Raw genomic sequence first — 16815 nt, 5'->3', positions numbered from 1 at the left:
TGAAATGTGACATGAAATTTTTTGGTGATTTCTGAGTTTACAATGTAAGTCAATGAGACGAAATGTTCATGTGTAGAGTGGAGGCTCCAATTGGCAGAGTGGAAGAGGAGAGAAATATTCTTCAGAAAGAAGTTTTTAACTTGTCACTGTGTCCACAATCTTTAACCCACAGACATGATTTTACCATCAAAACGTAGGAAAATATGTCCTGTCACTCACAATGTGACTTTCATAGCCATCAGAACTGGACTTTTTTTTAACTAGAAGCCTCTAAATCACAGGAGTACCTTACAACTGCCCAATAGACTGCAATACAAAGTGGGAGAAGCGTGTACTACCCAAAGCTGAGGAGACGGCTCTTTTTAAACTTGCTCTAATATCCACAATTTTTGCCTCAGTAACAAAAATGTTAAATCGATCTGACCAGCAAAACCTTGTTGTTCCTACGGAGTTAAAACTTTGACAGATGGAGGTGCAGTTTTTCCACAAAATGTGGAGGATTGGCACAAAGTTTAAGCGCATTTCTCAGCCCAAACTCTCAGAGTATGCTGCAGGTCCTGTCACCATGGCAACATAACTGACAGACAGGAGATGTTCCACCTGACAGCTGCCACAGGTAAATATGATGTTTACATGAATCAGCTGTTCTGGTTTCTGCATTATCATCCAAAACATTCCTGTGGCATATAAAGCTCACCTACCATTTATGTTTCTGCCATATGTGAAACATACATGAATTTACCTTTCATTAAATCTTTCCTCCTGACACTTCAGCTCACTTACAGTTGTTGAAAAATTAACTGCTGCAACTTAAACCATGTTGCTCTCTCAGGGGTAGGTTGGGTACACCCTAACTGTGAGCACTGAGGGCTGTTTGGCCCCTATAGTAGGGCTGTACGATATATTGTCATCATATCTATATCTAGATATGAACATTCAAGATATTAATATAAAAAAGTAACGATATACACTATATAGACGCTGGACAAGCGTTATAAAACACCATCCAGAACACATTTTAATCAAGTGGCTATTCCAAAATTCTATAATGAGTGTAAAATGAACGTTGAATCTGAGCTCCGTGAAATCGATCATTTCGCCACAACCACGGACCTGTGGTCGAGCCGGACAGCCGGATATCGAAATATGAAATTTTGTCCATATCGTTCAGCCCTACCCTATATAAACTTATTCAACTCAATTCAGTTCAAATTACAACAAATGTCATCTCAAAGCCCTTCAATTATACAGTCCAATTACGTCCTGCTCTACCTCCAATTAACATTCAAAACGAGGACCCGGCGCCGATCCAAATAAAACGTCTGCTCCAGAAGACACGCCACCGCGCACACATTTTATGTTAGGCATGTGATTAAAATTTCTACGAACATTTAATTTGGCATGAGCCACTACTCCAAACCACCTCTAACACTTCAGGTCAGCAGTGCACGAGTGAAAATGGCTTCAGCTAGCATCTTGCTCATAACTCCATTAGCTAGTTTATACAGATAATAAGCGAAGTAAAGTCAATCATTTAAAACAACTTACCTGGGCTTCGGTATATCTGGTTTCAGATTTTCTGTGGTGACTCCGTAAAACTCGTAGTCTTCTTTTAAAACGGTCCATTTCCATTAATCCAACTGAACAGTACCTCCTCCGCTGTGTTCGGTCTTCATTAAACGCATTTCACCCAGTGACCCCTTCATCTCGTTGCCTGCTGGAGAGCTCTGATTGGCTAAATGGTTGATGGGCCATTAATTAAGTGGGGGGATGGGAGCCACCTGCAACCTCACCGAGAGGTTGAAAAACTGAAAGTTTGTGTGCTCTAAAGAGTTTTAGGTCAGAGTCTAAGTCAAGCAAAAAAAAAAAAAAATATTTAAATAAATAAAAAAAAGGGTAAATTAAAGACATGGTAGGTAATCCTGTTCAGAAACACATTTTGTAATACTGGGTGAAATGGTCCGTCTATCCTGAGAGAAATCTATACAAGATGTATTTAGAAAAAGGGACGAAAATAATCAGACCTCTGTGGCAGCTGCAGGACTGAGAAAAAGCTGACCAATCCGAGATCAGCGTCCCGCTGATCTCGGATTGGTCGCCTACAAAAAAACAATCAGATGCCTCTGCTTTCTGCCCACGCCCAGAGTGGTGTAAAAAGAGAGTGACGACACTCCCATAGACTCCCATAGAAAGAAAGGAATGCGGAAGTCACGTGGGTCACGGAGACGCCCACAGTTAGAGATGCTTAAAGGCTCTAGCATGGTTGCCGCGTCTGCTCGCGCGAGCGGTGTTGATGACGTCGTGAGTTCGTGCCCGCCATAGGACCCTATATAGTGGCGCAAGTCGTTGCGCGCCAGTAGTTGCAATTTTCTCCGTCACAGAGGTGGCGCTGCTACGTGAAGGTTACCTCTACTCTACAACCACGAAAGTGGAGAAGAAAACAATGCCGCTGTCAAGAGCAAGAATACTGTAATTAATGATACTGCTGCAGTTTTCGGATCATTTTAATTTTTTAATTCAGTTAAAAGAGGTAAAGGTTTGAAGCCCCCGGCATCAACAGTCTCTGCCCTCTTCTTTGCCTACACGTATCTGTCCCGTAGCTGCTTCCACACATTCTTACAGAACTCTCCCTCTTTCCCCAAAGTTCTGTCAATCTCTGTGTACCAGTTTTGGGAGTTTACGTGCTCCCTGTGCTGTTTCACTGCAGTTTCCTACAGCTGCCTGTACAAACGCACCTCCTCACTGAGCCTGGTCTCACATCGGTGCATCCGGTTCGTTGTGCTCGGCGCCGCCAAGTTACAAAAATCGACTGGTGCACGACAACGCGCTGCGCCGTCTTTTCAAGGGAAGCGCCAGGCCTGAAACGTCATTTTGACGTCACGGTCCACCACCGCCGTGACAGACGCGGCAACCATGCTACCGCCTTAACTCGAATCTTTTGGGTGATCCGGGCTGATCGGATCATTTCAAGGAGGTGATTCGAGTTATACGGATCACTTGAATCACTTGAGTCACTTATTAAAAAAAAAAAAAAAAAAACCTTTCTGCCGTTAAGTGGCTATGTACCTCGCCTTTTTTTTTGTCCCATTTGTCAATTCATTTTGATAAATCAAAGAGCAGCCTACGGCTACAAGTTCACTCATTTATTTTTGTCAAGTAATAATTCAATGCCATTTTATCTGAAAGCCAGACATGAAATGATTATTTTTCAACGACTGTACAAGATGCATGAAGCCACGCTAACCAAGCCTGTAGTGAGCTACAGAGGCTTCAGCAGACGGGTTGACGACGACAATCCTTGCTGCCGGCAGAATCGAAACTTAAAAAGATCCGAGTTGGCAGTGATCCGCTACTTGCCCGTCTGACCACTGAATCGCTGGCTCTGAGTGACTCAGCGGGTCAGACGGGCAAGTAGCGGATCACTGCCAACTCGGATCTTTTTAAGTTTCGATTCTGCCGCGTGACTCGACTGGCCGTGAGTCACCCAGAGCCGGCATGATTCGCCCGACTCAGCTTGCGAGCGAGCAGAGAGATAGAGCCGAGTGCGCCGCGACCCGCGACTCGCAGAGTGATCCGTTCGAGCAGTACGAGTCAGCGGGGATCCGTCCCGTCCGGACGGATCGCAAGTCAGGACGGATCAGTAGGGGGCATGGCTCACTTAACCAACAACAAACGGGCTCGTGACAAACGGGGCGGGACTAGCTAGCTAGCACCCAACTACACCAGTTCTAACATGATTATTACAATTCTTCCTCTTTATTTTTTTATTATTTATCACACAAATACCAGTCTGTGAAAACTACCAGTCTGTGATTGGCTGGTGGCGTGGCTCATTTATACAACTAGGAGTTGCGAGCGAGCAGAGCCGAATGCGCCGCGACCCGCGACTCGCAGAGTGATCCGTTCGAGCAGTACGAGTCAGCGGGGATCCGTCCCGTCCGGACGGATCGCAAATCAGGACGGATCAGTAGGGGGCATGGCTCACTTAACCAACAACAAACGGGCTCGTGACAAACGGGGCGGGAGTTAGGTTTCGTTTCACTCAGTGTGTGCCTGTGACTGTGTGTTCGTGACTGAACTAGTAGGCAACTAAAGAGGGATATATATATATATATATATATATATATATATATATATATATATATATATATTCCGGTTTCATCATTTCTCTCACGACAAAGGTGCAAGAGCGCTGTAACTGCCATTTGTTGACATAATGAAATGCCGTCTGGCTCAACTTGGGCGTATCTTTTTTTTTTTTTTTTTTTTTTTTTTTTAAGGCGGATCAAATGCATGCCACCATCCGGTCTGCCCGGGTGACGTATTTATCTGGGTTGAAAACCGGATAACCCGGATTTTGTTACAGCTCTACCCACAGTTCCAAACTAGAGACGCTGCTCCGTTAACCTGAATTGCTCGTCAAGAACAATCACTGGTAAGTTAATAAAATAACAGCATTTCAAACGTTTTTTTTACATTTTTAAGCATTAGCTATCAGAAGTATACTCTTAGACATCGTTATTCTTACATTTGGTTAGCATGAAATATCGGTGTTGATGTTAAAAATGTAATGGATTTAGGGACCTAGCTTAAATCTTGGTAACGGGGGCTAACACGAGGTAATTAACGGGATCATTTCACCAAAGTCCGTTAACTTTTTGTTGTCAGGTGACATTATGTAAAGTTGTTTTGATTGTTAGGTTTTAAAACATTACCAAAATGCTACCAATACTGCTAATACAAAAAATGATACTGCTACCATTACTTAAATGCTAGCTGTTTTACTTCTGATGCTACTATAGCAGGGATGTCCAAAGTCAGTCCTCGAGGGCCGCTATCCTGCAGGTTTTAGATGTTGCCCTGCTTCAACACACCTGATTCAGATTAAATGGATCTCTTCAACAGATTGTTAAGTTCTACACAAGCATGTTAATGATGTCTTGAACCTCTAAAACCTGCAGGACGTCGGCCCTCGAGGACCGACTTTGGACATCCCTATACTATAGCTACTACTACAAAAATAATGATAATGAATTTTTTTAGAGGTGCCTTTCAAAGCACTCAATGTCATCTTCCAAAGCACATAAAAAAACAATAGAACATTAACAATAAAAATATGAATACATTTTATTTATTTGTTTAACAGGAACAAAGCTTATAATGCATATAATTTTCCAGATTTAGCTGCAAGCTCCTGCTGGTGGTGGCTGTTCCTGCTGGCGGTGGCTGCTGCTGTTCGCGGAGGCTGTTGGTGTCTGCTGCTGGAAGTGGCTGGTGCTGGCAGAGGCTGCTGCTGCTGGTGGTGGCTGCTGCAATTGGAAGCTGCTAGTGGTGATTGCTCGCCTCACTGATGGCTGCAAGAAGATGCTGCTGGTTGCTGGAGGTTGAGAAGGAATGGAGAGGCCAAGTACATCCATGGCAATAAGCAAAGTATTTGGTAGTGGCATCGATGTTATGGTTTGTGGTGCAGGAGGTTGAGCCTTCTTGGCCTTCTTGTTCTGACTCTTGCTGCCAAGGTAACCTTTACTCTTGTCTTCTCTCCTTTTAGCCCTGATGCACTTTGCTGCAATCCTTAACCTCAGCCTGACATATTTGCAGATGATTTTTCTCTTCACATCATGGCATGATGGAAGGCTGCTATCCAGAAGAATGGCCTCCTCTTTCAGCTGTTCCACTGCATTGGAGCACTCCATGAGAGAATCATCTGTCCTCGAACGAAACAGCTGCTCCACATGCTGGATGACAGTGAAGACCTCATCAGATGGCCGATAAAGTGCACCCTGTTTGAATTCCTTCAACTGCAGCAGAACAGAATTTTCATGTGCATCATCTGCATTTTGCACAAGTGCATCCTTGCACGTCTGACAGAGTGAGCAGCTGAAGACGCACTTCACGATATATCCGGCCAGATGGTACAGAACACAGGAATCTGTTTTTGAGAAGGTGGGTGGTGATGTCAGGTCGACCAGCTGCTCCACTCTCAGACCTTCAGGACTACTGGTATTGGTTTTGGTCTCCAGGAAGTCTGCTAGGTGGTCACAGCTGTCATCCAGGTAACTGCCTGTATGCACTGTGGACAGGAACTGTCCAACAGTGACAGCACGCAGGGCATAGTGGAACTCCACAGGTGTTGGCACGGGATTCCTCTGACGTATGCATCCAAACGTGTTTTCCAGGCAGTCCTGCGTGAACCGGCTTGTGAGGACAAATTTGTGACCCTGACTTAACTGATCTTCCTGGACCTGCAGTATAGTTGTTGTGGCCATAACCAATCCTGTCTGTACCGGCTTCCAGCTGCTCTTTTCCCCTATCTTTAGGCCACGAAAAAGATGGATGCTTTCTTGGAGAAAGCTGATGGCCTTTTCGTACTCACCCATTTTTAAACGAGAGATGGCAGTCACAACATGGCGGGACGACATAAGGTCAAACCAGTGGTCCATCTTCTCAAGGAACCATGATGTGGTGAGGTTTGATTCAGGACGCTGCTCCTCCTGTACCTGGTACTTTAAGGCAGCACTTGTCGACTTACTGAATACGTGCATGGCTGAGCTAACTTTCATTTTGTCAAAGTGGTTAGGTTCCAAAATGCCCCTGGAGAGGTTGGGAGCCAGCTTTAGGGCCATGCCCTCTTGGTAGGACACTAGATCCTTTAAGGGACCAACAGACACCACACTGGACGGTAGGTGCTCTTTGGTCACAACATCTTGTGGAATGGTGATGGTCTGACCACGGACAAGGGCACTCTTCAAGTTCTTGACCAGATGTGGAACATCTGCCATGAAATAGAGCCGCCGGTGTGACTCTATGGGATGTGGAATCCAGGGCTTATCACACGTCACTCCAAAAGCTCGCCACATTGCTCTATTGGGGCTCCCCATGTCACTTGTGACATTAATGACATGAAGCCCTACAGATGCTGCTGCCTCCACTATAGCAATGATGATAGGCTGGTAGACGGCACCATTGGTGGAATTACTGCTGTAGTGGTATGCCACAACTTGCTTCCACCTTGTTGTTACTCCAGCCAGCATGAAGACACAAGCGTGAGTTGCTCTGCCATTGTGGCCAGGCAGTGTAACATTGCCAAATAGCTTTCCTGTCCCCAGATGCAGCTCTACGCTTGGGGTGATGGCCATCTCATCCAAGGTTAGCACACAATCCCTCTCCATTTGATTCATGCTACTAACCTTTAGCTTCAGCATGTCAAAAACCTCCTCCAACACTCCTGGCTTGAGTTTTACATGCTGCATTCGTCTTTGGACAGTGCGGATGTCTGGCAGAGGGATCTTCATGTTTTGCAGGGTTTTGTATCCTGTTGTGCCTGCTGTGAATCGAATTTGAATTGCCTTTTTGATGGTCTTATTTCCCCACCGAATTGCCCCTTTATTCTTTTGGCCGAGTGCATTAATTTGGTCCTGATTGAAAATTGAGGTAAACTTTTGTTGAAGGTTGTTGTTTCTCCTCCTAAGTGCCAAATTTTTATTTTTTTTTGTTGTGTTAGAGCCCTCTCTGCTTTTATCCTCATAAATCTTTCCTTTCTTAATTCCCTCAGCAGGTCCTCCACACTGGCCCTGTCATGAGTGGTCCCTGGCTGACTGGTCCCTGGATGAGTGGTCCCTGGCTGACTGGTCCCTGGCTGACTGGTCCCTGGATGAGTGGCCCCTGGTAGTCTATTGTCTTCATTGTCACCTGATGTATCCCTCTCACTTGCCTCTAACTGCACTTCAATTTCTCCCTCAATATCTGTAATAACAACATATTGTTGGTGTTATATTCCACCTACACTACATCTCTAGAAGTGAAATTGACATGTCTTTTGACGATAGCTTTATTAAAAAAAATACATGAAATGGGAAAAACTGTGGAAAGACTGTGTTCACTAGTATCATACCAAGGTTTGATTTTGTGCAGTAAGTGTGGTCATCAGGTGTTGTAAATTCTGCAGAAGCCATCATCCTCAAAGGTGTTTTCCTCCTCTTGGGCTTGGGGCGATGGATGAAGATGGTTGGGACAGCATCTGGTTTCAACTTCTGTGTGCCTCTTTTTGTGACCATAAACTGGTTGTCCTCAAAGTGTAACTGCCGGGAGGTAATGATGTCATAAGTCGTAGGCTAAATTCAGTTTCCCTTACATACTTTACATTTCTGTTGAACTGTTATTCTTTACATTCAGGTGTACAATGCCCTTTGAAATTTATCATAAAACCTCTGTGGCCATAACTTACTTCACAAAGTTTTCTGTTGTTGTGGTCACTTTTAACCTGAAAGTTTTGCCTGCTGACCATTGCCAACCATCTTTTCCGGCGATCAATATCCTTGGGGAAGCCATACATCCGGATTCCTTTTTCAGAGCGATTGCTGCATCCAAAGGCTGCACAACCAACCATGGTAAATCCACTGATCTAAAAATGATGTAACCATAGCTGTCTTGAACTTGGAAATAATCAAAGATCACCTGTGACACATGCAGGAGCCCTTTTCCAGGCAGTCTTGAGTGAGGTGGCAGTGAGGACATTCTTTCCCTTTTTTCCAGAGCCCTCGTGTGTGTGTGTGTGTTTATGGTTTCATTGCCCCACTTTGTCTGTTAATGGTTTATGTTTAACACACACTGCTGTTATTGTTCTAGTTTGTTCTTATTGATAAATAATATATTATTTATAGTAATAACAATAATACAGTTTTATTATTCTTATTTTTTTCTTGCACACACACACATTTGTTCTTGTTTCAATAATTTTTCAATAAAAATCTTGTTTATTGAACAACTTTTGTACAAGTCATACCTATTCCAGTCCATCAGCTCTAACATAAATTGTAAGTGTGAATAGTTTGTAGAGTAGCTTGTAGAGTTAGATTTATTACTATTGACTGATCATATTCAAGCATATTAGTTTGATCTGGTACATGGCTCCATCTTAAAATCTTAACCGTTCTGATGCCTGTCCTACAAATATAACTAAATGTCTTTTAGTCTCCTACGTGTTCTTTCAAAAAACTAAAGTTGGTAATAAAGATAAAAAGTACTTTGGAAAAGCATTTATTTCACAAAACAGGAAAGTGCTGAGAGTGCTCAGTCCAATAATAGTAAAAAATAAATGGTAACTTGTTTTTCTATTTACAAATGCAGAAACAACGAACCGTTATGAAGTTAGCATCACTCACGTAAGTGAAGCTAAACTAGCTAAGCTAACATGAACTTTTCCCTCCAAAAGTTTATTAATTTTTATCATTATTAAAATATCATTAATTCACTTTCAATTGTCAACCCCACAGTTCAAAAGCATAATGACACTAACATACAACATACATTTACTTTGACTTTGATATTTACCATGCAATAGCACACGCTGTACCATACGAGACAATGACAGCTTGCGGTTTGTTTGGAACTCCGGAGGCTTACATGAACCACGTGACAGCGCTAGCGGCGACTTCAAAGCGTGTCGCAACTCTGTATTATTCTATAGCTCTGCCCACGCCCCCCTCTGCCGGCTTCCTGCTCCATGTGCGCATGCGGTTCTACCGGCTTTGGATGAAGCACTGACGGAATGGGGAGGGGGGGGGTGGAGCTTTGAGGAGTGGACACTTTCGAATCTTGCTAGCTCTCTTGCTAGCTCTCTAGGATTACCTACCATAGCTTTAAGGAAACTAACTCAACTAATAAAATTACATTTAAACCACGTATTGCAAAATTATAATTTTATTTTTTTTTTATTTATTCATGTCCTTATTGTGCAAGCTTCTGTCAAAACTGTCACTATTTTTTTTTTTTTGGAGGGGGGGGTCCATGACAAATTGCTCCCGGGTGGGAAGTGATCTATGATCTGTGAAGGATCTCTAAAATTAAACTGATAAGTGAAAAATGACACAAGTGACATGAATCCACCACACCAATTTACTGGCTGAATTAAGTAAAAAGTAAAAATGAAAGTAAAAATACTAAAACAATTTGAATAATGATGCTTTAATGAAGATATCTGCATCAGCTGAAATACAATAGGTGAATCATCATACATTACATTGGTTAGAATTCTGATTAATTATGACAGTTAATTTAGTCATAATACGCCAAAGTGTTGAAAAAACTTGTGCTCATAACTTATTATTATTCCTATTTTTGTTATGACATTGCTTTTAAGCTAGCTGGCCAGTAAGGATTTTGATGGATGTTTATGTTTCTCCATATGGCAGATGCTTTTATCCCAAGCAACTTACACTCATATCCCAGGTAGGTAGGTTGTGTGAGGGGGTCTTGCTTAAGGACCCCTACTGGAGGTAGTACCTTTCATGCAGGGTCAGAATTCAAACCCAGATGACCTGACATGAAAGGTGGTCAATCTTACCACTACACTATCCAGTCACTTAGCCATGTAGGTGTTTTGAGGCAGCACAAATTGTTGCAGTGCATGAGGAGTTTGCAGTATTTGCTTTATGGGCAATATGGAACCCTTAGATATTTCAGTCGTTATATGTAATTCAGGTGCCAGAAAGTCAACAAAACAATTAAATAAATGATACTTTGAAAAACAGGACCAGAAGATAGATGGTGTTTTTTCTCTTCACATTTTTCTTGTTATAAACAGGAATTGGCTTCTTTGTTCTTGGTCTTACATGTATGGCATGTGAGTTGTATGACCATTTGTACAGTTTTAAAGAATATTCACCACTAATGACACTGTCTCCAGCCTCATTGATCCTATGTATTATGTTGGTACTGAAAACATCAGAAGATCTTCCCCTCAAAAAAACCTCCTAAAAGTAACATGCCCTCTAGTGAAGTCAGTTTTCTAAATAAAGTGTTGACATTTTATTTGTTGTCTGATTCCATTTGAAGTTGGTATCATGAAGAAGTTAATGGGAAATAAGTCAACGATCAAATGAACAACTTATCAAATAACCAAACATAAAAATTTGAGCCGTTTCAGCTTTCAGCCTTTCACAAAGGGTAAAGATTTCAGTAACTTTTAATGAGTAGAGTTTTGTTGTTATCCTGACCAAGGTTCAGGGTTAAATGATAAAATCTATAGGATTGTGTTGAAATATGAGGCCTGAAAAATTTGTTCACTTCACTTCACTTTGGTTAACTTCAGATCTTCTCTTTACTTCACTTCTGAATTGAGTCAAAATGGCTGACTTCCTATTTGATTTGTCATATGGCTCCAGGATGTCTTCTTTTTTTTTTGTGGGTTGGCAATGCCTGGAATTGGCATGCCCAGGCACACACATTCTCAAGCCACCCAATGCACACTGCAGCTGTCAGATGTCTTTATTACTTGGCATAATGCACACCTGAATTTTCCAGACAAGCAAACTGCCTTTTGTTAATCAGATTTGTCTTCTAGTGGAAGGGTTGCACAGCACATCCAAGTAGTTTCTATCCCTTTGGCAGATCTTGAAACCATCTGTAGCTAGTTTGGTCTCCAGGTTACTTGCCATCCCTTCAGCAGGTTCTGTAGATGCTGCAGACAACCGTTGACGTAGAAACATATTTCAACACTGTGACAGATGTCCTGGCTGGCTGGAAAAAGCAACACACTTATGGAGAGTAAAGATTTTGCAAGTTTTGTTCTGCTGAACAGGAAGATCGAGTTCATGAACTTGATGTTACAGGCACTTTGCTAGACCTTGCCATTAGTTCTAACCTATGCAGTGGCAACAGAGGACCCATGTCTGATCAAATAATCAGATCAGCATTATAAGAATAATTCAGATGGGTCAGTTGAGCTCTGCTGATTGGCAAAATAGCCAAACCTTGTAGAAGTTATTAACTCCCCTGGAGCTGACAGATGGGGTACCTGTACTGAGACAGGCCTGTGAAAACATCCTGATTGGGGAACTACTTTTTTGGGTTGGACACCTGGATCTGAAATGTCCAGTTGAAGGCACTCAAACAGTTTGTATCCTTGGTGTGAAAGGTCCTGCAGCATCCTCTTTACATCTCTGAGACAAGAATAATGGTGCAGTTGTTCAAGAGAGCAGCTGACCATCCACTGGGTGACGTGTATGACTCTGTGGAGCTCTTCCCCTCTGTGCAGCTGGAGAACTTTGCACAAAGGCAGTAGGCCAGGACGCACTCTACTGCGCAGTGGTAGGAAGACACCAGCAGTTTCTCCGGGATTTTGTTAGAATCTCTTTTGGCCCTTTTTCAGGAGTTCAGCAGAGGGCCTTACCTAGTTTAGTTCCTCCCTGATGTTGACTCCCAAGAAGCAGAAGTGTGAGACCCTCTTCACACAGTCATCGTTGATGATGAGGGGCTATATGTTGTTTGCATTCTTCATGAAGTCCACAACAAGCTCCTTGGTCTTTGCTGTGTTGAGGAACATGTTTTTGTCCCAACACCACTCTGTCAGCCGCTCCACCTCATTCCTATAAGCAGACTCATCTCCATGAGAGGTGAGGCTTACAATTTTTGTATTGTCAGCAAACTTAATGATGATGTTACTGTTGGGGGCAGGAGTGCAGTCATGAGAGGAGATGATGGTGTTAAAGGCAGAGCTGAAGTCTATAAAGTGCAGCTGAGCATAGCACTCCTCCTGCTCCTGTAGGGTAACAGAAATGGATCAAACATGGGATAAATTAATGACATGATGTGGTTCTTGATTAGCTTCTCAAAGCACTTCATTACCATAGGGGTCCGTGCTTATGGCCTGTAGTCATTGGCTGTTAGTAATGGCTAGTTTTTCAGGCAGGTGGACGATGACAGAGGTCTTCAGGCAGGGTGGGAAAGTGGACTGGGACAGAGACTGGTTGAATATCCTGGTTAAGATGCCAGCCAGTTGGTCTGCACATTCCTTCAGCATGCATTCTTAGATACCATCAGGTCCAGCTGCCTTCCATGGGCTGACATCCTGCAGCATGCGCCTCACCTTGTATTCCTCCACTGTGAAGATGGGGCTGATGTTGCTTTCTGGGTGAGGTCTGGCCACCTCTGGTGGTTTTGCCTCAAGCCTGGCAAAGATGTGATATGTCACCTCCCACAACTCCAAAATTGGTCCTGTAGTTGGCAATACGCTGGACACCTGTCCACACCTGCCTGTTGTTGTTGCTCTCCAGGTGGTCCTCAGTCATCCTTATCTAGTCTGACTTAGCCTATCAGATACCTTCACAGGCATTTGGCTATGCACATTCAACTGGTCAAAATAACGTGGTTCTGCTGTTGATGCATTGATGGGCACATTCTCACTCCTTTGGTTGACCTTATGCAGCAAGTGAGATGTTTGAACTTGCAAAGTTGAAACAACTTCTTCAGGTCACAGGGAGAGGAAATAGTAACAGTTAGATAGTGTTCTGACTCACAATAAGAATGTTATGCCTTTTTTTTCATCTGGGGTCTACGTAAAGGAATATAGTAGGGCATTTCAGAGGAAGGTTTATGATTCATATCACCACTACCACCACACACAACATTCAAAGCACAAAAACGTTAGTGCCAGATGATTCCATTTCATCATGTTCAGAGATACCAAATAACACAGTCTAACCCAAGGTTACATATTTAATTTTTACAATTTCAAAAAAATGAATTGTCAAAAAATATTATAACTTGTTTAACTCTAGGACTTTTTGTGGGCAGCTAACTGTCACCTATTGAATCAATTTTGTCTAACCTATTTAGGCAGCTAGTATCAGTGCTATGCATAATTTAATTCAGTAAAACCTTGTGTTTAAGTCCAGATAATTCCATTTTTTCCCAAGATTATCATATCATGACAGATGTCATTTAAGATAATTTGACACGTCAACTGAACATAAACAACTAAAGCAAACAGTGCAACAAAGCGACAAAATTGTACTGATATGATGCAGAAGGACAACCATATTATCATATTCAAAATATGCAACAATCTATAGATAATGCAAATTATATTACAAAACTAAAAAAAAAAAATGATGTTCACAAAAATGCGAGGTATTATAGTATAGTTTTGCTTCATATCAGACTGGATTCAGGACCATCCTGACATTTTTCATTCAAACTGCTACATGATTGACATTCGGATGGGCCACTCAATGCAGTCTGTTTTAATTCAATCTAACCAAGCAGAGCAGAGCTGCTAATTCCTTCCTGAGAAACTTGGCATGTTAAGCAACTGTCTGCATTTTTCCAATGCATACTACTACTACAGACATGCCTGATTGAATCTTCATTATTTCCAGTTACGGAGTGACGTTTCAATGAAATCCATTACTCAGAGAGAGTCTCTTCACTGGTGAGTAATGTAGAGTCAGGAAACTTTGATAACAGTTTAACTTTAGGTAAATAGGAAGCAAGAATGTCTAATAGCCGCTAGGCTAACGGTTACAATGTAAAACCCCATAGACGTATGCTAACACAATTAGCATATTGTTAGTGTCGAAAATGGGGTCACTAACATGCATTTCAGTGGACTAGAATATAATTAAATGCACCTGGTAAAAGTTTATACTGTTTAACTACTCTGTTTTAGTTAATAACATATTTCAAATGAAGAGCTGAATGTTTAATTTAATGTATTTTACTCTCTTGCTTTGGTGTTTATTTTAATATACATTCTCTTTCCAATTCAACTAATGTTAGGTACAGTAAGTATTTTCTTTTTGTAAAATTATTTTCCGTTAAATGTCCAATCTTCTCAGGAGCCATTGCAGCCGCAGCTGAGCAGAGTCCCTCTGTTTCTGTACAGTAGTGATCCTATGTCTGACGTAGTCCTTTACACCTCTCCACAACCGGGCCCTTAGCATGTGTGACTCAGCCTCGGGGCACTGAACATAGTTTTTCTGAGGCACCCTGCCTTCTTTAATGAAATTCATCAGGTGTTTTATCTATGGCTTGAACATCTTCTTCATCCGATTTAAGTCTGGCTTTGGTGGCCCTTAATTTGTCAGAGTGTAGTTGTATTGCAGCTTGTTTTTACTATATAATGGTTGACCTGCAGCTCCACAGCTTGTACTGGAAACTTTGATGTTGGATGTTAGCTTCTTGTCCTCCTGCAAGCTGCTGTCTCACTCCAGACTCCTTGTAGGTGTCTTCATACATCATGCTATTGTTGTGTCGCAGGACTTGGATTTGATTTAGATTTTTTTTCAGGGCCAAAAATTTGTCTAGCTTCATCTTCATCTAGGTCAATCAGTTGAAACAATTCAAACTATATAGTTTGTGCATGAATGTTGAATTGTTTCAACTGATTGACCTAGATGAAGATGAAGCCAGAAAAATTATATATATATATATATATATATGTATATATATATATATATATATATATATATATATATATATGTATGCAAAGTAGACACAGTCCTTAACAATCATTCACAGGAATGTGAAATTTAGAATTTAACATCTGTAACCCTCTGATGTTATAATGTACCAAGTAGTTTATTTGGTAAGAGTTCATGTTTGTTTTTTTTTCTTTCTGATGGGTTAGGAATTTAATATTTCAATACTGTCATACTTCACTGGTAGTGACAGCTTTGTGGACTTCATATTGACAGTTGACAGATTTCAGATAGTAATACTTACAGGATATCAGTTTTAAATGTTTTATTTGCTTTCTTGCAAATAGACTAATGAGGGAATAATTGACATTTAGATATGGAACAGTTGCGTTGATCATTTTTACTTCTGAGCCCTGAAAGTGGGATTCTGGGTATAAAAATGGTTGTAACTCATGAAAAGTGTAAATACATAAAAAACATAACTACAAACATATTAAACATTCACATAGTGAGTCATAACCTTTTAAGAAGCATAGAATTTGGAAAAAAAGGAGTTTCACTTATTACTTGTATAAAAAAAAAACTTGTATCTGTAGATGAAAATGATTAACATTTACTAAATGAAAAGATTTATGCCTCAGGTATTATTGCTCATTCTTAGTTAACAATTTTTAATGTTGGAAATACCTTAATTATTAAATAGTAATTAATACAAATATTAATCATTCATTTTCCTGTTGAAAGAATGAAAATATTACTTCTAAGAATATTCAAAAGGATTTAAGAACTATAAAAGTTTGGCACAAAACTGCTAATTTCCTGAGCTATTGAGCTACGGACAAGTATAAGGGATCTGAGTGCAATCTGAGAACCGCCTGATGGGGGAGCCAGAGAGCGAAATCTGTGCAATATGAGAACCGCATGATGGGGGAGCCAGAGAGTAAAATCTGTGTGAAACTTTAGGGGTGAAAAATTCACACTTAGGACATTCTGAGGTCTTGAGAAAATTAGAGGATAGCATCTATATAACCTAAGGAGGTCATCTAGAGGGAAACAAAGTGAGGACCGGTCAAAATGTCCTCACTTTGTCAAAATGACCTCACTCTGTCGGTTAAAAACTTGAGCTGGTCCTTACTCAGCAGTAAGTGCAAGAACGCACACACGCACGTACACGGACACACACACATACACTCACACAGTCGGCTGACACGGTGACACGGACTAGCGCCTCTCGCACGCGCGCATGAAACTACAGTTTTTGTCAGAAGAGCTGTCATTTCACATCGTTAGGCCTATATGACCGCTTATATGACGACATTGAGAAACTTTTGCTACATCGTGAAATTGCCGACATCTTTAATGAACTTACCTGAGCAGAAGCGTTTGACTCCATCCTGTTTTTCCTCCATCAGTACCAACGTGTGCCCGCTGAGTGTCGTTGGCGCTCAGATCCCGGCCGGCAGAAATTGCTGCTCCTTGATTGGATGGTTGGTTGGCGCGTGGGTGGGCACCGGGTTGATTGGCAAGTCAGTAAGCAACGTGCTGATTGGCTATTCACTCAGGCGTCAAAACAGGGTCAAAATTCGTACTCGTAACTTGAGTTTTGTAAACTTGTAAC

The sequence above is a fragment of the Odontesthes bonariensis genome, chromosome 8 (assembly GCF_027942865.1).
Source record: "Odontesthes bonariensis isolate fOdoBon6 chromosome 8, fOdoBon6.hap1, whole genome shotgun sequence".
Taxonomy (NCBI): Eukaryota; Metazoa; Chordata; class Actinopteri; order Atheriniformes; family Atherinopsidae; genus Odontesthes; species Odontesthes bonariensis.
The sequence above is the reverse complement of the archived record's forward strand: the minus strand, read 5'-3'. Positions refer to the sequence as shown.